This window comes from Sturnira hondurensis, unplaced genomic scaffold (genome assembly GCF_014824575.4).
Source record: "Sturnira hondurensis isolate 20B ecotype Veracruz unplaced genomic scaffold, ASM1482457v3 Scaffold0020642, whole genome shotgun sequence".
Taxonomy (NCBI): domain Eukaryota; kingdom Metazoa; phylum Chordata; class Mammalia; order Chiroptera; family Phyllostomidae; genus Sturnira; species Sturnira hondurensis.
In genome coordinates this window covers 6,490,395-6,512,793 of record NW_028093273.1, presented here as the reverse complement: position 1 = coordinate 6,512,793, position 22,399 = coordinate 6,490,395, and the positions used below count along the sequence as shown (strand labels likewise).

Sequence of the window (22,399 nt, the reverse complement as noted above, 5' to 3'; positions counted from 1 at the left end):
AGGTGGGGTGGGGTGGGGAGGAAGGACTGTGTGTGTTTATGGGTGTTTTAAGGGGACTTTGGCATTTTAATGAAGAAATTAAGTCATTACTCTTAAGTCTGTATAACTTTTGAATAAACAATTCCTTTCCTTTTCACCAGTCTCTGACATGGAGGGCTATAATTTCCTGGTGGCGAGCAAGGCAAACCTAGTCCAGGGGGACCCCAGGAGAATGGGGGTCCATTTGGTAACATTGTGTAACCCCTTCTCTGGTGGCCAATCAGGGAAGATCAAGGGAGACCGCATTTGTAGTCGCTTTAAAGTATTAGAACTACTTGCACATGTGCAGTACAAGCCACCAAAACTGGCCAGGAAGGACCTGCCCTAGAAGAATAGGATCCCTCCAGCCCATGAGACCAATCTCTGCTCAAAGTTGACCTGTTCCCATGTTTTCTGCTATAAACTCTGTGTGTTTGGTTCAGTTTTTTGTCTCCATCACCATGAACCTGGTCGCTTGTGCCCACCTGTGACAATTGGATAAGTTACATGCCCATGAACATGGCCCTGACCCTGGTCTTCTTTTGTAAGTTTCAGACTCTTGTTCAAGGCTCTGATATTTGGAGTCTTCTGCCAAACCCAGCTAAAAGTATTTGGTTAGATAAAGCATCTACCTTATAGTCTGGTGTATGATAAAAACTCAATAGCTGTAATTATTATTATTATTAGTAGTAGTATTAATAACTTTTATTACACAGCACTCTTTCTCATGAATATCCTTTGTCTATATAGCTATTCTAGTGTTATCAATTATTTCACTACCGAAGTTCTCAAATTACTATTATGCATGAACTTACTTTAACTCTGGCACAATTCAATCTAAGACAACTGTACTCTTTCTTTTGTGATATTTAGCCTAAAATATCACATAGGTAAACATGAGTTCACTTGCTCTACATCCTTGTGATAGGAAAAAAAAGTTTAGCAATAAAACTATTTTTTTCAGCTTTGTGCTCATCATTCTGAACTAATGCTCTCAAGCAGGCCAAGATTAGGAAAGAGGAGTATACATATTTATTGATGACATTAAATTTGCTACAAATATGGTAGTGAATAGCTTATCAGAATCTTGCTGAAGTATGACATTGTACAGCCTTGATGAATTTGTTTAGTTTCGATACTGTCTATAAGACAGTGCACATTGTATTTGCCAGAGGCCCCAGTAAGATGAAAGTAGGTAAAGAGGAGTCGAAAGGTCTTATTCACACTCAGATAAAAGTAGTGTGTGGGTAACTATAAAATTAAGTCATTAAGTACTGCATGGGCAAGTAGAAATTCAGAGAGGAGAGAAGAGAGTTAAAATAAGCTGTACAGGTCACTTTCTTAGACTCTGTCAGAAATGTTAATAAATTGTACCCTCCTCTATTTGCCTGGGTTCTTCAAAAGCAGGAAACAAGTCATTATTATTATCCTTCAATTCTTAGCACAGGGACTTGCATCCAGTTGACATGTGTTAGATGTTTGTTTTATTCTTTCCACAGCAAAATGCAATACAAGCTCAGACAAAAAAAACAAAAAAAAACCCCACCCGAAATGAATTGAGAACATACTGACACCCTCAAATAGTTGTCAAGGATTTAGAGGCCATGTCTTAAATGGTTTGGACATCTGGTGAAGTAGCACAAAAATAGAAACCCCAGTAGGATTTTTCAAAACTGAAGTGGGAAGAAAGAGATCTAGAAGCAACCCTTGAAATCCCTGTAGGAACATAATAAAGAAAAAACTTTAAATAGAAGCCTTGAAGAGAAAACTTCATATGCTGCAGGGGTTTAAAAAGGTGAAAGCAGTTTGTGTCTCTGATAATACAATGAAAGTCTTTATTGTATGTAGACATAAGGGATGTTAATATTACAAGGTTTAATAAAATAAGTACCCACTTGCAAATATGCAGTCTGATCCTGACCATTTAGAAACTATTTCCTGTGTCTCCATCAATATTTTTAATCTGTCTATAGATGGATTGTTTGCTGAGGCAATATCTGTAGTATTTGAATCTTTAGGCATTTCAGAAATTATTTATTGAAAAAAACCCACTCAAAATATAAATAATATATAATAATATGATTATGTAGACAAATAAATTCACAAAATTATAGCAATATCTGAGCAAAATTCTTTGTTAACTTTTGCCTAGGAACATAAACATAATGGTTAGATTTGTTAAGTCTTAGTCCCAATTTACCTCTTTACACCATTTTTATCAGTTTGGTAGTTCTTCAAAGTTTTGAAAGACATTTTAAGGCCCCAGGGTTATAGAATTTAACCGTAATCTCCAGCTCACTTATAATCATAAAAACATAATGTGGCTTCAGTGATCAGAATAAACAAAAATGCTCTGATTGCAAATCATAAAAACAAACAAAAGAATCTGAATTGTCGACATATAAAATTAATGTAGGGAAAGTCTGAAACTCACTGACTCATCCAGAACACATATAGTAACTTGATTGTGTTTCTATTTTAGAGGGTTTCTTCTTCCTTTTTTCTGTTTGGTTACATTTTGGGTAATTTGAACTTCCAATACCTTCCAGGCAGTGAAATGGGAAATTTTGTGAGGATAATATTTGAACTAAAAAATAAGTTTTGACTGTTTTCTCTTATGATGACATCCTCTTATATTGGTGACTTTTGTGGTCTGTCTATATAGGTTTTTGCTTCCCCTCACCTCCAGCTTTATTGAGATATAATTGAAAGAGAAAATTGTAGTATAGTTAAAGTGTACTTCATGATGATTTAATATGCATTGTGAAAGAATTCCTCCCATTAATTAACACATCCATCATCTCACATAGCTTATATATATATTTTTAGTAAAAACATAAATTTCTACTCTCTTAGCAAATTTAAATTATCCAATATGGTATTATCAATTATACTCGCCATGTGATTCATTAGCTTTTCTAACCTCCAACCTTATTAATCTTAGAGCTGAAAGTTTACACTGTTTTACTAACTTCTCCTATATTCCCCACACCCCAGATCCTGGCTACCACTCTTATGCTTCCTATTTCTAAGAGCTTAGAGTTTTCTTTTTTTTTTTAGATTCAAGACATAAGTGATACTACACAGTATTATTTGGTCTGGCTTATTTCAGTGACATTGGGTTTTGTGCAATGCATATTCTGAGGACAAGGGTTTGATGTAATTTATCAGACACCTAACCAGCCAGGAGTGTGTACACATGCTCCCTGAGGTAAACGATAGCTAAGAGACATTTTTAATTAAAAATTTGATATTCATTTATTCAACTTTTAAAATTCTGAATATATTTGTGACAGATGTGAGGGGAAAAGTGACCAGCATGAGAAGAAAATAGAATGTGCACCATTTTCATTTTTAAATAAGTTGTTTTTTAAGATCTTGGATATTAGAACTAGAAAGTAATTAATATGCTATCTGACCTTTAGAACAGTACTTTCATTTTTGTTCACAGTGGTTCTGCACCCTTTCCCCGCAAAAGGAAAAAAAAAACTAGCTTGTTTACCTTGTTTTAATAATGTTTTTATATGTTTCTAAGATAATCATTCAAATATTTGAATTTCTAGTTTGGGAAATTAAGGGAAAATGTTTGCTATGAATTTTTTCAGAAGGAATACAGGATTTGGCAAAAGTTGTTTTACAGTTTTCCATATGGAAAATAATATAATAATTAATAAATAGTTATTAAGAATAAACTGTGTTTTGTGTACTCAAAACTGTAAAACTGGTTTGCCCCACCTGTATATTCAATACATACTTACTGATTATTTATTATGTGCAATATTGTTGCTGGGAACAACAATGCCCTCTNTTGCTATGAATTTTTTCAGAAGGAATACAGGATTTGGCAAAAGTTGTTTTACAGTTTTCCATATGGAAAATAATATAATAATTAATAAATAGTTATTAAGAATAAACTGTGTTTTGTGTACTCAAAACTGTAAAACTGGTTTGCCCCACCTGTATATTCAATACATACTTACTGATTATTTATTATGTGCAATATTGTTGCTGGGAACTCTGTGGAGGGCAGGCTAATTAATGATTGTTTTCTTAAGGAGTTTATGATAAACTGGAAGATGACAGAGCCATAATCTAATGTATAACATAAAAGTACATGAAAATATGTAATTAGAGACAATAGGATTTCATAGGAAGAGAAAACTTGGAAATTTTAAAACTTGAAGGAAAAGTATGGCATTCGCTCAACTGGAGGTGTAGGTGAGCATGTGTTATATTCCCAGTGAGGTGAATCATAAGAGCTAAGATAAGACTTTTGGATTGGGAAGGATTTATGCAGCACAATAACCATGTGCACTGATTAAATTTAAAGCATCTTGTATGAGAAAAGAAATTCTTTTATTATGCCTTCATTTTGTGCAAACTACTGCACTTGAACATAATAGCATTACAAATGCCTGTAAGATTCAGTCCCTGCCCTCAACTGGCATCTTTTATAGTCTACCATTGGGATGAACATTTATGGATTGTCTGAGGATATAACCAAATTAAAAACAAGAAGGATCATAGAAGAATACATGGCAAGCTGTATGGGGAAATGAGTTTAGTCATTTAAGACTTCCTTGAAAAGTAATGTTGGTTTAGACTCATAGTCTCAAAGCAAGTGAAGAGTAGCAAAAATCCAGCCCTGAGACATTGGAATACCTATGTTTTTCTTAAGGTTTTTCCCCCAGTTTCCTAATGGAAGACTATGTTTCTGTCCCTATACCCTGTCTTATTAAAGCTCAGACTTTCTATCAAGAATTAGCTGGAAATTAGAAATGAGGAAATTAGAAAAAGAAGTGGAATTAATGTCATCTCCCACCAGATATTATGCAGTTGGCATTGAGAGAGGATAGCAAGCTAAGTACAAAGTACCCTGGGAGAGCACAAGAAAACCCAAAAAAACAAAAACAGCCAAAATTTGCTCCCAGGGGAGAAAAAAATGTCATTTTTAAAAAGAACAAACATATACTGATTGTCAGTTTCCCAAAATAGTTTTTCCTGTGGTAATTGTACTAATGTCTCCCTACAAAATTACTAAGAGGTGAGTGAACAGAAGTAAATAGGTATTTATTTTTTAATATGAATCCTTAAAAATAATTATGTATTTATTTATTAAAAATTCAGCTCATTTTTATTGTAGAAATTTATCCTTTTATATATACTGAAATGATTATTTTAATTCTCCTATTTTTCTTCTAACATTGACATTTGCTTAATTCTGAATTAGGTGAGGATTTATTTGCCACACAAAATCTGCTGATTTCCCTCAGCTTCTTAGATGTAAAAAGAGAATAAGAGTTAAAAACTGCTTATCAGCCTGATTGTCTGACACTTCAGCTGGAGTTCTTTCTTCACACCTTAGGGGAAATAGTACTGGTATTTTCTCTCAGGCACAAATTAAAACCTGTGGATTTCTAAAAACATTTTTGTTAGTTTTTTATAATATATTTTATGGATTACTCTATTATCTTGTCCCAATATTTTTCCCCTTGCCCTCCCCCACCTGGTACCCCCATCACCTCCAGCAATTCCCTCCTTTAGTCCATGTCCATGAGTCATGCATATCACTTCTTTGGTGATTCCATTTCCTATACTATTCTTAACATATCCCTGTTTTGTACCTACCAATTTGTACCTGCATCTTTTCCCCTGTTTCCCTCCTTCCTCATCCCAGCTGATAACATTCCAAATAATCTCCACATCTATGATTGTCTTCTTGCCTTGCTTATTTGCTTAGTTTGCTTTTCATTGTTTTAAAGATTTTATTTATGTATGTTTAGACAGAGGGGGAGGGAGAGAGGAAGAGAGGGAGAGAAATATCAGTGTGTGGTTGTCTCTCACATATTCCCTAATGGGGACCTGGCCTGCAACAGAGACATGTGCTCTGACTGGGAATTGAACCAGCAACCCTTTGGTTCACAGGCTGGTGCTCAATCCACTGAGCCATACCAATCAGGGCTGCTTAGTTTGTTTTTTAGATTTAGTTTTTGATAGTTGTGCATTTGTTGCCATTTTAATGTTCATAGTTTTCATCTTCCTCTTTTTCTTAAACAAGTCCCTATAACATTTCATGTAATAATGGCTTGGTGATGATGGACTCCTTTAGCTTTACCATGTCTGGGAATCACTTTATCTGCCCTTCCATTCTAAGCGATAGCTTTGCTAAATAGAGTAATCTAGGTTGTAGATCCTTGCTTTTAATCACTCTGTATATTTCTTGTCAGCCCCTTCTAGCCTGAAAAGTTTGAGAAATCAGCTGACAGTCTTATGGGAACTCCTTTGTAGGTAAATCTGCTTTTGTCTTGTTGCTTTTAAAATTCTCTCTTTATCTTTAACCATTGGTATTTTAATTATGACGTGTCCTGGTATGGTCATCTTTGGGCCCAGCTTGTTTGGGACTCTGTGCTTCCTGGACTTGTATGTCTATTATCTTTGCCAAATTAGGGAAGTTTTCTTTCATTATTTTTTCAGATAAGTTTTCAGTTTCTTGCTCTTCCTCCTTTCCTTCTGGCATCTCTCTGATTCAGATGTTGGTACGTTTGGAGATGTCCCAGAAGTTCCTTATTCCATTTTTATTTTGTTTGGTTTGGTTTGGTTTTTTAATTCTTTTTTCTCTTTGCTGTTCTAATTGAATGCTTTTTTCTTCCTATGTTCCAAATCATTAACTTGAATATTGGCTTCCTCTCCTCCACTGTTGGTTCCCTATGGATTTTTCTTCATCTTATTTAATACAACCTTGATTACTGTCTGGGTCTTTTTTATGCTGCAGTACCCAGTGATTTATTTGATCATTCTGATAACCAGTGTTTTGAACTCTGCATATGATAGGTTGCTTATCTGTTTTCTTTAGTTCTTTTCTTGGAATTTTGTCCTGCTCTTTTTTAAAGCATTTTTTATTTAATTATTGTTCAAGTACAGTTTTCTGTCTTTTACTCCCATCCCAGCCCATCCCCCCAGCCCTCCCCACCTCTCTCCCATTTCCAACCCCCTTAGTTTTTGTCCATGTGTCCTTTATACTTATTCTTTTATTTGGGCCATATTTCCCTGTCTCTTTAATTTGGCAGCTTTCCTGTGTTTGTTTCTGTGTATTAGGTAGAGCTGCTTTAACTCCCTGTCTTAGGAGTGTGGCCTATTGTAGAAAAGGCACCTGTAAGTTGTGTAGGACAGAATCTTAGGTTGTCATCAGGGCGGGGCAACCCATTTCACTGCTTTGTGGCTCTGTGTCAGTGAGGGTTCAGAGAGGGGATAAGGCCACTGCCCCATCTCTGAAGACTGCTGGAGAGGAGGCTGTCTTCCTGGCACTTATTCCCTTGCCAGTCATTTTACTTTCTCCCCTTCTCCACATATGCCACTTGTGCCTTTCCAGCTGTTGCCCTGGCCCTGAATCCCAGAAGGGGTGGGTTTGCATGAGTCCTAAGTCCATTGCAGGGACTTTAAGAAAAGTCTCTTGAAAATCCTGCAGTTTCTTCTGCCTCCCCTACCTCCACTGGTTTGTGCAGCTAGAAGTTATGGGGACTTACTTTCCCTGTGCTGGAACCCTGGGATGTGTGCTCTGGTCTGGGGTGGGGATCGCTTGTTCCCCATGTACCCTCCTGATTTTTGTCCACCACACCTGAATGTGGCACCTCCTGTTCCATTGCATCTCTGTGCCTCTCCATGAGCCTTCTCCTGCCCTACCTGTCTGAATGAATGTGGCTTCTTTAAATCCTTGGTTGTCAGACTTCCACACAGCTCGATTTTCTAATGAATCTGGGCATTTGTTTTGAAGTTTAGTTATAATTTTTGCTGTAATTGTGTGTGGAGGTGAAGAGTGTTTACCTACACCTTCATCTTGGTCAGAAGTCTGCTTCTAGCAATCCATTCATTCACCCTCTTCTTATCAATCATTGAATTAAGTGAGAAATTTTATACACACATGTAACAGATTTTTCTGTGTATAATGCACTCATGTATATAGTATGAACCTACATTTTTATCCCAAACTTTCAGGAAAAAATATTTTGTTTTAATTTTTACATTCAATTATTTATTTATTTATTTATATTTAAATGCAAAACTGATGATCATTCTTCAGGGTATTATTTTTCATACAGATATCATTGTTGCTTTCTAGAGTTATACTTTTAATGCATAAGCATAAATAAAATAATCAAAAACATTTATATAAATATGGAACTAGTACTACCCATGTATAATATGTACCCTTATTTTTCCCTCAAAAATTTGGGTGAAAAAGCATGCAGTATACATGGCAAAATACAATATTTTCTTTTTTTAATTGTTATTCTATTACAGTTGTCCCAATTTTCCCTCATTGCACCATGTAATTTCTACTTCACATTTCATCATCATGAACTTTTTTTAATATTGTCACGTTTTCAAAAACAATGATTTTAAAAGTTGCCTATCATTCCATATAGACTTCAACTCAAAAAGTGTATTATGTATTTTGACATTTGTGTGGGACACATGAATTGCTTCTGTTTTTTTCTCTTAATCTATGAGGGTGTATATGAATATAAAGTATCTCTGGCCCTGGCTGGCGTAGCTCAGTGGATTGAGCACAAGCCTGCGAACCAGAGGATCGTGGTTCGATTCCCAGTCAGGGCACATGCCTGGGTTGCAGACCAGTTCCCTGCAGGCCAACTCCCAGCAGGGGACGCACGAAAGGCAACCGCACATTGATGTTTCTTCTCCCTCTCTCCTTCCCCTCTAAAGATAAATAAATAAATAAATAAATAAATAAATAAAATATTTTTAAAAAAGTATCTCTGAGTATGAAGTCACAGCCCCATCTTTGAAGGTTTGGTTCAGTCACATGGTAAATCCACAAAATTCTGGCTCATAGAATATAAGCAATATTCCTGGACATGATTACCAAATTGATTCTATAAAAGTGAATTACACATGGTCATAAACTGACACGCTCACTGGAGGCTAATGTTCTGGGCTTCCTTTCCACATCAGCACACTATGTCCTGGGTGTGCTGTCATTTTCCAGTAATCATGGAATCAAGCTTGGTGTCAGCTAGAACATTCCAAAGACCCAGGTAAGCCTCTCTTTAGTGTAAATTTCTAGCACAAGTAATGTAAGATTAAAGCAAAGAAAATTAAAGAGAGTAGACAGAATTTAAATTAAAAAATCCCAATTCATACATGACTGATGTGCCCCATACCTATTTCCCAAAGGTAATGAAATAGCTATTCTTAAGCATCTTTTTAGATACTTCCAACTCCTATGTCATAGTACATATGTTATAAACATCTACGTAATTGTTTCTATAATTTGTGGCATGGTGTACATTTTATTCTGCTCCTTTGGTTTATTCTAGGTAATATAGCTGAAAAATATTTTATTATGAGAAAATACAGCACATGAAGTGTTCATAGTGCATAGTATGGTATGCAGAGTGCAACAGTTTATTTACCTAGTCCACTGTGGGTGGATGCTTAGATTGTTTTCAGTAACCCTGCATTTCAAGTTCTTCTTACTGTGTACTACAGAGTAAACCAAATTTTAGAAAGGAAACACTCACTTCTTAATAAAATATAAAATTATTTATGTGTATAATTTTTAGGAACGTGTCAGAGGAAGGGAGAAAAAGGAAACTACAATTTTGTAAAAAAAAAATGAGGGTTTTAGCCAATATAGTTTTGCTCATAAACTGATATTTTCATCTTTCAGTGCTCATACAATACAATGAGCAGAAAGAAATTTCTGTATGCTGCAGTCTGTATTCTCACTGGCTTTTTACTCCATTATTTGTTGGAGGAGGAATGATTTTCCGAGCTGGGAGGAGAAGCCCAAAAGCAAAGCTGTTGGCCCGCACAGCGACATCTTCTACAGTATGAAAAGCAAACCTGGAACTGAGAGAAGCTGTGACAGAGATTGTGTCAGGATATCAAAGGTCAGGCTGACAGTCCTCCCAGAGTTGCTGCTCAGAAATGTTAATACGTACAGATTTGGACTGTTTCGACGGATGCATCTGGAAAAAAAAGAGATAAAGCTGCGATGAGAGTAAAGTGGCAATGCTTAGATCACTGAATGAAGCAAAATAAAGTGTTATTCAGTGAGAGGAGAAAGGTCTCCTCTAATGCATCCAAGAGCTCCTATTTTTACATTTCTGTGTGTGGAAGCAAAAGCATTAGAGGCCTAAAAAACCTTGCCCAGGTTTCCTGCAATTTCACAACACCAGGCTGTTTGTGGAGCTGCACTCTGATGGGTTTTTAGCTTTTATGTGAGGTTCATGATGGCTTCTTTAACAGAATTGTTTTAGCATTAGTTCGCCAGTTCAGGTAACCCAAAGGTCCTCTTTTCAAGGCCCGAAGGTTCTAGAAATGCATGACCTCTTTCACAGCCACCAAACACCACCCAACGACATTAACGTGCTTAAAAACAGCAAAAGTTCTTTTTCTAATTTTTTTGAAATACCATTGCTTTGATTTATGAATATTTGGAAGATTTTTTGCCAGATATCACTCAGGGACTTTGGTTATCAGTTATTTCACCATTTAAAAATATTCTAAGCCTTAATCATTGTGATTTAATTAAATATCGGAATATTTTGACTTGGGCCAGGGAATTAAAAGGAAAACTATTTTGTATCTTGGATCTGTTATTTGTTTTGTACTGTAAACTACTTATAACTCATGAATTTTCTCAAAGAACAATTATTGTTGATTATGGAGGTTTTTTTTTTTTGAGGAACTTTTAGGGTGAGTTGTTTTATAGACACTGGAAATGTTTTACTGTTTTAAATTGCAATGTTTGTTCAGACAGGAAATATCCCCTATTTTGATCTTTTTTATGTGCATTTAAAAATATTCTTTCTCTGAATAAACCTTTAAAATAATAAGTAATTTTTCCTCTTTGTGTTTATTCGATGAGAAAACTCGTTATGACTGGGCAGCTTTTGAATTTCCTGGAGCTGCTCAATCCTGTGTTTTAGGAATGGCCGGACCCATTCCCGTTCAGCGCCGTCACAGAGCCAAACAAAGAAAATGTGCCAGACCTGTTTAAAAATATAGAACCCAAGTACAGATTCAGGTGAAATCTACCTGTTACCAAACAACTTTTATTTAAAATAAAATTTAAAAGACGTCGGGCCTATTTTAAAATAAAAATTCATTTAGTAAAGATGTGCTATCGTATGAATTATCGGCAGATCATGTTATTCTCACATTTGCTCTTTGTGGGGGTGACAAACAAGCTACTCTAGTAAAGTCAAGACTGAAACTGCGGTATAGGCTGAGAAAGAATGAAACCAGCTACATATTTCTCCATTTTGGAGACACTAGGAAAATACAAAAGGCCAATCTTGAAGGTCAGGGCGTTGGGAGTAACAAAAAGGAAGGCCAAAAGGAGAATGGATTAGTTCAACCCGGCTGGCCGCCCAGAAAGGGCAATGGACTTGACCTTGGTATCCGATCCTCCTCCGCTCCCTGAGCGATCAAGACAGGCCTTCTGTCAAAGGGCTCCCCTGAAAAAGGCTCAGAATTCTCAGCGTTAGCTCTCTTCTACTTTGCTATGGCCTTGTGCTTCTCTCTGTTTCCTGGGCTCCTCATTGATGATTCCTCCCTGTCTTTAGTGTAGTCTTGCCTCCTGCTCGGGCCACTGGTACAGATTGATTATCCTACTAACTTTTGGACTGTGCCCCTGTTCCTTTGCTATTTTTACCGACTGTTGGTAAAGGGATGGCCGTAGCAGAGCACTTGAAAAATGGCTTTTCTTTCCCAATCCTTGGAACCTCGTATCTTTATATGTTTTCCAGGTGAGGAGAACAATTAATACTTTTTTTTTCTACCCATTTCATCCTGGTGCAGCACTTTTAAAGTGATCAAAACTTTCGTATTACCCTTTCTCCTGTTAACAAGTTAAAGGCAATTACATTTTTCTTTTCTTTCTTTTACCTATTTAGACAAAATCATTGGCATTAAGATGTGCTACATTAATGTAATTGTTTCAACTTACAGTTGATCAAATCAGCAAAAAGTCATCTTTAAATCAGTGTCATTTTGAAGCCTTAAAATAAGCTGTTCTCTGAATTTGGACGACTTATTTCTGGCAGTTTGCAGATGGACAGCCTCATGGCATTGCTGAATGTATGCATTAGAATATAATTAGCTACATATAAAGATAGGTTCAGTTCTTTCTAAATGGGTTAATCAGTTCTTGTTGAATTCAGGAAGATATAGGGAAAACGCAATGCTCAATGTCTAGATTCGTTGGCTTAAACTTTAGGTAAAACTAAGTATAAATGTGTACCCCAATGCGTACTAGTTAGTTCTGTAATATTCAGACGTCTATCAAGTTATCAAGGCATGGCAATTGACCAGTCACATTCCAAGAGATTTCAATGTTTGATTTTACTTCATTTTCATTGGTAATCAAGAGCTTTACATTTGCATCACTTACTCCACACCTGTGTGGTGCACGGCCTTTGTAGGTGGGTTTTCAAGTAGCAGGACTCATTTGCTTATTAATGAGTCCAGTTATCAGAATACCTTCTATAAATACTTTCTATTATATATAAAATATAATGCTATTAACATAAGAAAACTGGGCTGCATCTCTGGCTTTTATTCTGTACCCTACCTGTTTTCTGGTTCTCTTTCTCATTCCTCTGTACGCAACATCTAATGTTGCTGTTTCTTCAGGGCTCTACCTGGCTTTTCACTTTTGTTGCTATGCTCCCCATAGAAACAGACAGCCTTATGTCTTTAAACATGTCTCTGTATGTTGATAGTTCTTTAATGTGTATCTCAAGGACTGATTTCTCCCCTACACTCTATCTTTACCTGGAGGTGAAATAAATGTCTCAGACTTAAAATGCACCCCCCAAACAGAATTCTTGATTCCCTTTCGAACTTCCAAATGGCTATGCCCCACTTGCCAGTCTGCTCAGTCTCCACAAAAGATATCACCATCTACCCAGATCTCCAACAGAAATCCTGGGAGGTATTCTTGATGATTCCGTATCTTCAACCTCCAGTCCAATCAATCAGAAGTCCCTAAACTCTACTCCCTCTGAAGACATCAAATCTGTTTAGTTCTCAATCTTCACTGTCCCTCTCCTGTTACACTGCCTCCCTACAGTAACCTCCTAACTGGTCTCCCTGCTTTCAGCTATGCCTCTCTTCAAAGTCATAAATAGGAGATTTTTACATGCTCCTCACTTTTTTTGACTGTCATTATGGAAAATTTTAAATATATTCCCAAGTAGAGAGAACAGTATAATGAAACCCCATGTACTCATTATCCAGATAAAATAACTATCAATTATTAATTGTTTTAACTGTAATTTCACATGAATTCTTCTCCAAACATACACTGAAATGTTCTGAGGCAAATTCCAGACATCATATCATCTTATCTGTGAACACTTCAGTATATATTACTGAAAGATAAGGACTTCTTTTTAAAATAATCCTATAAGTTCAAATATCAATTCATAATTATTATTATTCATGATTAATCAATTTTTAGGATTGTCTTAAAATATTATTTAATTATTCCAAGTAAATATTTAAGTCTAATTTTAATTTTTAAATTCTGCTTTCTTCCTCCTTTTTTCTAAATTATGTGCTGAAGATACCTGTTTTTTGATTTATGTAGTGCCCTTCATTTGAAATTTTTATACTTGCGTGTCCCTTAAAATGGTGTTTTTCGTTTTCCTCTGACTCGTATGTGTTCTGAAACCTGGTAGTTAGAGTCTAGATGATATTCAGGTTTATTTGTAGCAAGAGAAACATAGAAATAATATGTCTATTTCCTAGGGCAATACACCAAGTCACACTATCTCTCATTGTTTCTCTTTTTACGAAGTTAAAAGCAGTAAGTAGGTTAGGGTGTTGTCAGACTGATGCATTCGTAATAAAGTTCTCTACCTATATTTCAATCAGTAATTTTACCTACTGTTGATTGTGGCTTAAAATCATTATTTTGTTAAGGCTTGCAAAATGGCTATGTCCTAATTCAACATTAGTTTTTCATTTATTTGCTATTATATGTTTGTAAAAAACTTTTCTCTTATTACCTCGCTGTTAATACTGTGGTGAGTTTGTAGGAAAATATGGGATTGGTGTTTTAGTGTGTTTAGGGGTGACCGATAACTTTTTTCTTTAGTTTTCTTATTATGAAATCATCCATTTTTAACATACTTCAAACATTTTAAATGTGTATCCTTTTCAGTGATTACTCCTGCTGCTCTTCAGATTGCCCCTGTTTTGGCCAGTTGAACAGCTTCCTATTGAACCCTGAGCTTTGATGACATAATTAAAATGCTCCCACTCTTCCTGGTTTAATTAGTAAGATCTTCTCTGTTCTGCCTGTACATTTTTGCTCCATATCTAGAAGTAGCAAATTTTGCAAAATTCTGTTTCCTTTAAGTGAAAAATGATATTTAAAGACCTTAATTTAAGTGCTAGTGATGCTCATAACTACTTCATTGCTCAATATTTCTAGACTTTCTCATTGGAGAGATCTTTGAAAAATATTAAAGATAAAATATACTATATGTTTATATTTAAATTTCCAACTCCACTACTAATTTAACTTCATTAGTCTTATATTTTCATATCTTTTCTCTTAAGATGAAAATCTTGGAACCTAGCAACAGTATTTATTGTTCATCCTAATATGTGTGGGCATGTATACATATTAATTATTTTAGTAAGTAAAGATAGACATAAACGCAAATACAGTCATACCTCAGCACCTGTCAGCTTCGCAACTCACCAAACCCTGTACTTGTCACATTTTAATAGAAAAAAAAATGTTTCAGCATTCGGTCCTTACTCAGGACTTTTGGCAATTGTTAGAACTAGTACAAGTCACAACACTGCCCCACAAGAGAAAATGCTTCATCACTGATTGCTTGCTTGGTTCTTGTGAGTTTCCACCATTTTCTCGAGTTCTGGAACAGATTAAGGATGAGTACCATAGGTACCACTGTAGTTGCAGAAAAACGATATGATTATAGAAATGTTTTAAGATTTTTGCAATGTTTTGGGCCGTATGCTCTATCCCACTGGAGATGTACCTATTACTATGTTTTAAAATCACTTGATGTAATTGCTTCTAAGCCTTTTGCCTAAGACCTTAAAATCATTTATTATAATATCTGTTTATGGAGTTTAGCTCCCCAAGAAGCAGTTCATTTCATTTGTTTTATTTTGCTTTGAATTCTTAAGGATTTATTTCTGCTTACATTTGTTTTGTTATATTATTACAAAAACATTTGCATGATTCCAAAATCAAAACTACAAAACAAGTGCAGCTCAGAGAAGTCTCACTTCCCACCCAATCTCCTGCACCCCAATCTCCTCCTGCCCTTGTAGGTAACCTACTTTTTAAATTAATTTTTAGTGTATCTTCCTTTTCGATACAGGCATATAAGCATGCATGCGTTTGCGTTTCTGTTTTTCCCCTTCTTGAAGATGAATCATAGGATAATGTACGCATTCTTCTCTGTCTGTTTTCAGTTCATGCTATATGCTAGATGTTACAGTGTAGCCATGATAGAGATATTTCTCTTCCTTTTTAGGAGCTACATAGTATTCCATTTTGTGAATGTACCATAATTTATTGCAGCAGTCACCTAGTTATGAACCTTTTCTTGGGCTGTGTCCAGCCTTTTGCTTTATGAATATTGCTTTCTACCCATTTAGAACTCTTTAGTGGCTTCTCATTGATTTTATATAAACATATAAACTATTTTCCATAGCCTGCAAGATATTGCATAATGGGCCTTTGTTTTAATTGTCCAACCTCAACTCACACCATTCTCTCCTATAGTCTAACTTCACTGTACTTCTACTCCCATCTAAGAATACTTTTTGGCACCTATCTTCATGGCTGACATATTGTCATACTTCAGACTGGGGAAGTTCAAATGTTACTGACTGAAAAATATCTTCCTCAAGAATCCTACCTCTGAGGACACTACTAGTTACTAACTAGCTAGTCACTTTATTTCCTTCACAACGTGTAACACAATCTGCAGTGATATATGACCTGTCATATCATGTAATTATTCTTCAGTGTGATATTGTATTATTATATCTGGTAATTTGTTGCTTGTTCTCTCCACCTAAATGTCACTGTGACAGAATCTTTCACATCTTGTGTAGTGTCTCACACATGGCATGGCCTCAGAAAACACTTGTTGAATTAATGATTGAGTGAATCAATTAACATTAGACAAAACAGGCTATGGTGGAAAAATATTTCTAAAGACTTAGCAGCTCAAAGTACTAAACAAACCCAACTAAGTACTAACTGGACTCTTTTTGTGCATTACCATCATGTACCCTAAATTGCATCTCTCTCGCAGCGTGCCAAGTGTCATGGAATTAATGTGCTTGTGCCCGTACTTGAGAGTCATCTCACCAGTGGTGGTATCCAATTTTTTTATTACCTTATGAACTAATTCAGTAACATTTATCTGTGTTGTATAACTCCAGTAAACTGTGAAGCCTTTATATTTATTTTGAGATTTTTAGCTAGAGGTTTACCCTAATCTTCAGATTGTTGTCTGAAAGTAAGAGAAGTTATAAGATGCATGTCCTAAAGAGAGAGGTGCTATTATTTCCATTTTATTGAGGAGGAGAGTGGGCTCAGAAATGTTAAGTAATGTGACAAATAGCATATGTAAAGTGTCTTTGCTGGAACTCAATCCCAGGTTGCCTTAATTCCAATGTTGCATTTTCTGTCCAGATACACTGAATATAGAGATAAAACAAAGCAGAATCTTCGTTACCCCTAGCCATTTGTAAATGTATAGTTTAAAAAGAAATGTTAAAAACTTTTATAAAGACTTCTCTTTCTGTGGGAAAAAAACGTCCAATTTCATGTATTTTCATCTATGTCTATCTACTCAGCCAGGATTAATTTTCTCAAACTCCATGATTCAGATACCTAAGATTTAAGTCTCTGGAGTGTTAAAAGTATTCACAAATACTCAGAAGTTTTTGACCTAGTTTAAGTCTCATAACTAACTTAACTAGTTTTGAAATGTTCTCTTTTTTCCGTTACAAAACAGCCGATTCAGCATTACGCCATTCTCGCCCTCGCTACGTCTGTCAGTTTTCTTTCCCGCTTTCTTGTCAGACTGCCATTCCACTCCGCAGCCCCTATTAGACTGGCCCCTGCATTTCATAGGCATGGCCTAAAGTCCTAAACTGACAGAACCTTCAAATGGCCAGGTACATATATTTTTCTTCCTCCTTGGCACAGCAAAAAATATCCAAAGCATAAAGCTTATCTTAACAAAAAAGGTGAATTTATATCTAATTGTTTTTGTTACAATATCCTCGATTTCTGTGTAAAAATAAGTATATCTACCATTTATTACGTTCATAACAAAACTTGTTTTTTTTTGGTCTGGTTAGGACAAAAATATTTTTTTAGGGAGAGGCAAAATATTTCAAAGTTTTAGTTTATTTCTTAAACATCTCTAATTTTCAGAACCACATGGAGCATGTAATAAACATACAGACACCCAAGCTTCATGCTTGGAGGAGCTGATTGGCCAGGGTTTGGTTGGAATCCTGTGTGTCGTATAGGAATCTGCATTTCTTAAAGAGATATGCCATTCTGATGTCTGAGGTTAGGTCTAATTTGGGATTATCACAGATCTAAATGCACTCTCCCATTTACATCTAGAGTTCCTTGAAGCTAAGAAATACATTTTGTCAACTAAAGAATGTGATAAAACTTAAATGTGTATATGAATCATCTGGGAACAGTGTTAAAACACAGATGCTAATTTAGTAGATCTTGGGTGGGGCCTCAGATTTTGAATTTTAAAAAGGCTCCCAGTTGATGCTAGTGTTACTGGTTCGTGGAGCACAACCTGACTGACCCTCAACTCTGTGCTATTTTTAGAATCAACTGAGGGATAAGGCAAAGACGGAAACAAAAACTATATACCTGAGCCTCAACCTAATTCAGTTAAATGAGAACCTAATTTTGGTCTAAATGAGATCAAGAGAGAAGGATCAGCTTTTAAGTGTATTTAAAAAGATCCATAAGTGATTCTAATGTGTGGTCAGGATTCAGAACAATTGTCCTAAATAAAATGCAAGAGAAAAAGAAAATCAAATTGTTTTATAGTTATCAAACATACAACTTATGTTACTTAAACCCTAGAGGTAGGCAAAGAAAACTTAAGCTGCCTAAATATATAGTTGCATTCAATCAAGGAAGAATTTCTTCCGAGTCTTCTCTATTTTAAGTTCAGATCCCAGCATCTAGGCATCTGCCTTATTTATTTATTTTTAGTTATTTAATTTTTATTTTTATTGAAAAACAACAAAATTAACTGTGAGTAGTACCTTGGTCCCTCCTTCACACCTTGTTGGTAGGTGAGCAGACATCTGGGAGGAAGACACTCAGAGCTTTATTTTATGTGACCACAGTATTCAAGGTACAGGTGAATTACAAAGACTAGAACTGTTATCCATGATCGTGCTACTATAACTTACCTATTTTTCTCAAATTTAGGTGTTCGTACTTGTCAAAGCCTTTTTTACCTTATTGCATCTCCCTCCCCCATCTACATATGAAGTGACACATAATTATTTTAAGTATATTCTTGAAAATGCCAAAAAAGAGGAGGAGAGAGCGGGTGAGAACAATCAGGACATCATGTAAGGGTATTTCCAGTGAAAATAAAACACTGCTGTCTTTCTCCCGGTCAGCAGAGCCTGTCCTTATCTGGACAATCAGAGTGATACAGGTAAAGCGGAACATATGATTGTATAATTCTATTCTTTATAAGATCATTCATACAACTATTAACTGATATTTTGTAGCTGCTGTTATTTATTATTCATATCCAGAAAACCGTAGTTTTATTTTTATTTTATTATGCTTAAAAAACAATTCTGAATTCTGTTTCTCACTGTGAGAGTAACCGGTCCTGGGTATCCCCTCCTACTACAAAGAACTAGGCAACTAAAATATTAGAAAGAGCTGTTTTCAGACATTGGAAACAGGCAGCCCAGGGCTGTTGTCCACGAAAAAGGAAAATGAACAAGATAGGCACCATGATTTTCCTGGCTACTGCTTGGAGGCATATTTTGGATCATGACCCAAGAAGGGGCTCTCAGACGGAGAATATCAGTCTTGCTGAAATGAGATCACAGAAGACAGAGCTTAGGGGGGCTAAAGTGGCTGGAATGTGTAGAACACAATATAAAAAGAGAAGAGAGACGCACCACTTTGTTCCCACATTGTTAGCCTCAAGTTTCTCCAATCCATCTTCTACCAAAGGGAGTTTTCCAAAACTAACTTCAGACCCAAACTGCACAGTTTAATACCCTGCAGTGACTCCACACTGCCTGAAGAAAAAGTAAAATCTCTTTGAGGCCATTTATTGCCTCGCTGCCCCATTTTCTTTTGGCCTGTGAATATTTGTGAAAGAGACAAGAGTTAATCCCCAAAGCTTTGTAGTACTTAATATTCACATGAAGCAGACAGGCAGATTTTAACATTCTCTATATTAATATTTAACTGGAATTTCTAGGTATTTCTGAGTAAATTTGGAAAGATATTAAATTATCCCAACTCTTTCTGCCCTTGATTTTTTTGTATTATATTTTTACGTAGTTGGACCAAACAGAACACCTTGGTTCAATAAGATAGAAGCCCATTTTAAGTATTGTAAATGAAAAAGCTTACCTAGGAGAAGAAAGTCAAAACATAGGCTGCAAGCTGTTAATTTTAATTCCTATTCTTCTTTCCAAATAATGTTGAGAAAACAGAAACAAAAACAACTGCCCTACAGAAAGAACAGCGTATATTTCAATGCACCATTCACGAGCACCTGCATTAGTCAGAAGTGCCATGGCAATAACACGACCTATTGTTAGAAATCCAGCAAGTACATTTTTCATTGTTCCCCAGTGGGACTCTATGCCAACCGGTATTGATTGTGAGAGTTCCAAACTTCTATTAGACTGTCCTTACCTCTTAGTTGATAATTATTTTGGCCCAACAATGAGACAATTTAGAATTGTGAGAATAAATTGATGTAGGGTGTGTCAAATTGCCTGATACTCGGACAAACTTATTTGAGCTGTGCTCTCAATTGACGTTAGAGTATATAATCCTCTTAATATAGATATTTCTAGAAGATTTTCTGCTTGGTTTATAATTTCTGCTTGGTTTTGGAAATCATTGTTTTAATTTTTTAAAGAAGAATGATATGTTCAGTTTACCCTGAGGCAGGGGTGTCCAACTCATTTTCACCAGGGGCTGTATCAGACTGAAGTTGCCTTCAAAGGGCCGAATGTAATTTTAAGACTGTACAAATGTAACTTCTCTTTAACTAGGGGCAAGGAGCTCACATTGACGCAGGGTAGAGATCAGGTGCTGGCCAGATAAAACAAGGTGTGGGGCCGGAATCCGCCCTTGGGTTTTGTGTTTGCTACCTGTGCCCTCAGAACTTAATGTGACTCAACGTAATTGAAGGATATTTCAATTAGAGTTCATCTGAATGTACTCACAATGTGAAGTCGGACTCAAGATGGAAAGGAAGGAGCAAACATTGGCAAAAGGGAGTATACAAAGGAGTGAAAATGGAATGTCGCTCGATTCTGTAGTGGGTAGAGTTTTACTTCTTTGAGATAGAAACTAGTAAATTATTTTAACTTGCTTCCTCTCCCACAGCAATTGTAAAAAGCTGTAGCAAACCATCTACATTTCTTTGATTCCTGAAAACTCCTTGTTAACCTTTCATCATACAGTGCAGTGGTTAAAAAAATGAGACCTGGAGGTAAATTGTTTAGACTTAAATTCTAGCTGTATGGCGTGCTAGCTGTTTGATGTCATGTTTTAGGTCATTTAACATTTTAGGGCCTGTCCTTTCTAATCTGAAAAATGGGGGATAATAATGCCATTTTCCTCATGAGGCTGTGATAGTGAATTAAAAACTCATGTAAAGTGCTTAGAAAAGTGCCTGTCATAGAGTAGCCACCCAATAAATGTGGTCTTTTATTATCTAGCACAGCCTCATAACGCTAGAAATGAGGAAAAGGACAAAAGCAGGCAGCACCCCAATAGTCAATCTCAGATGGCCAGGGAAAATGCCACCTAACATAAGCTGAAATGACTTTCTTTAAAGAACTATCCTCTTTCCACCTGTTTAATCTTTCCTAGATGTGAATGTTTCCGGTAATCAGTTTCCTTCCATTTTGCCATAGGGTTATGGTGTATTTAACACTTGGCCTGAGTTTACAGCTTAAATTAGGAAGAAATAAAAAGTTACATATTTTAATTTGAAAAGGTCATATGTGATGGCTTTTAGATACGAATACTCAGTAACACGGAAAGCTTGGCCAAAGGAATATGAATTTGTCTTCTTTGTTTACTAGCTATTAACAAATAATTTATTCTTTTGCTATTCATTTTACTTTCTTCTAAATCACCCATTTTCTCCTTGTTTCCTATCACAAGCTAGCACCTTAATTCTTTTTCACTCATTTGACATTTTGTAATGCTTATTAGGTAAATTTTATTCATGGAATTTGGATTCTTTTGCCTGATGTTCTGAAGACTTCAGGAGAAAGGCGCTGTGGAAAATAGTACTGTTGTTGTTATTAACAAGAGCAATAATAGCATTTTGCAGCTGTGAAAGAATTGGGAGGAAAGGCATCCAAGAGACTTTGCAGGCATTTTAAGGTTCACACAGCAAAAGCTTAGATATATGTCTCCTCCTCTATTGTGGCCAAACCAAATCTGTCTCTCAATTTATGTTAACTGTCTAAAAACCCCATCCCCAATGCCTTGGGTCTTTTCATCCTTGCATTTAGAATTCATTCTTTTGCCCTGGCTAGTTAACTACTGCCCAGCACTCTGACCACCCAGCTGCACTCTGACAATGTTACCTAGCTTTTGCATTCCTGTCTTCTCTGAGGTGGGCACTCCTTCCTGCTGCTTAGTGACCATTGTATCACCCTACAAAGATGCAAATAGCAATACACACTGTTCCTTAGTTTAGAAAGAGCTGGCAGTATAAGTCTTTTTTTTTTGTACGATGCAAGTGAAACATAAGAGTGAGAATTAAATTAAACTTTCTGGATGTTTATTTCTCTGGGTTGAATTTAAAGGTCCAGATCATATGGCCAGGGAAGGCAACTACACCTCTTTCCATAAATTCTTCTATGCAGTTCTTCAGGGAAGCGCTAAAGAGCTGAAGGCGGGGATTTCAATTTCTTTTAAAAAAGTATGAAGGATAAAAAGCCAAATATATGTCACTTTAAGAATTACTAATTGTAAGGTCTGTAATTCTGTCCTTAAATTAATAAGTTCCCTTCGTTCCACCATCAATACATCCCACACAAAGGAAGGATCATTGCTTTGGAGAAAACAAAT

General features: G+C 36.0%; 1 long non-coding RNA gene across 1 annotated transcript; it reads left to right on the top strand.

The window, feature by feature from the left end:
* The first annotated feature begins 100 nt into the window (after positions 1–100).
* Positions 101–22,166, top strand: LOC118976060 (uncharacterized). Its single transcript, XR_005064191.1, has 3 exons — positions 101–234; positions 8,648–8,651; positions 22,154–22,166. It is a non-coding gene; the product is annotated as an uncharacterized LOC118976060 (long non-coding RNA).
* Positions 22,167–22,399: the final 233 nt, after the last annotated feature.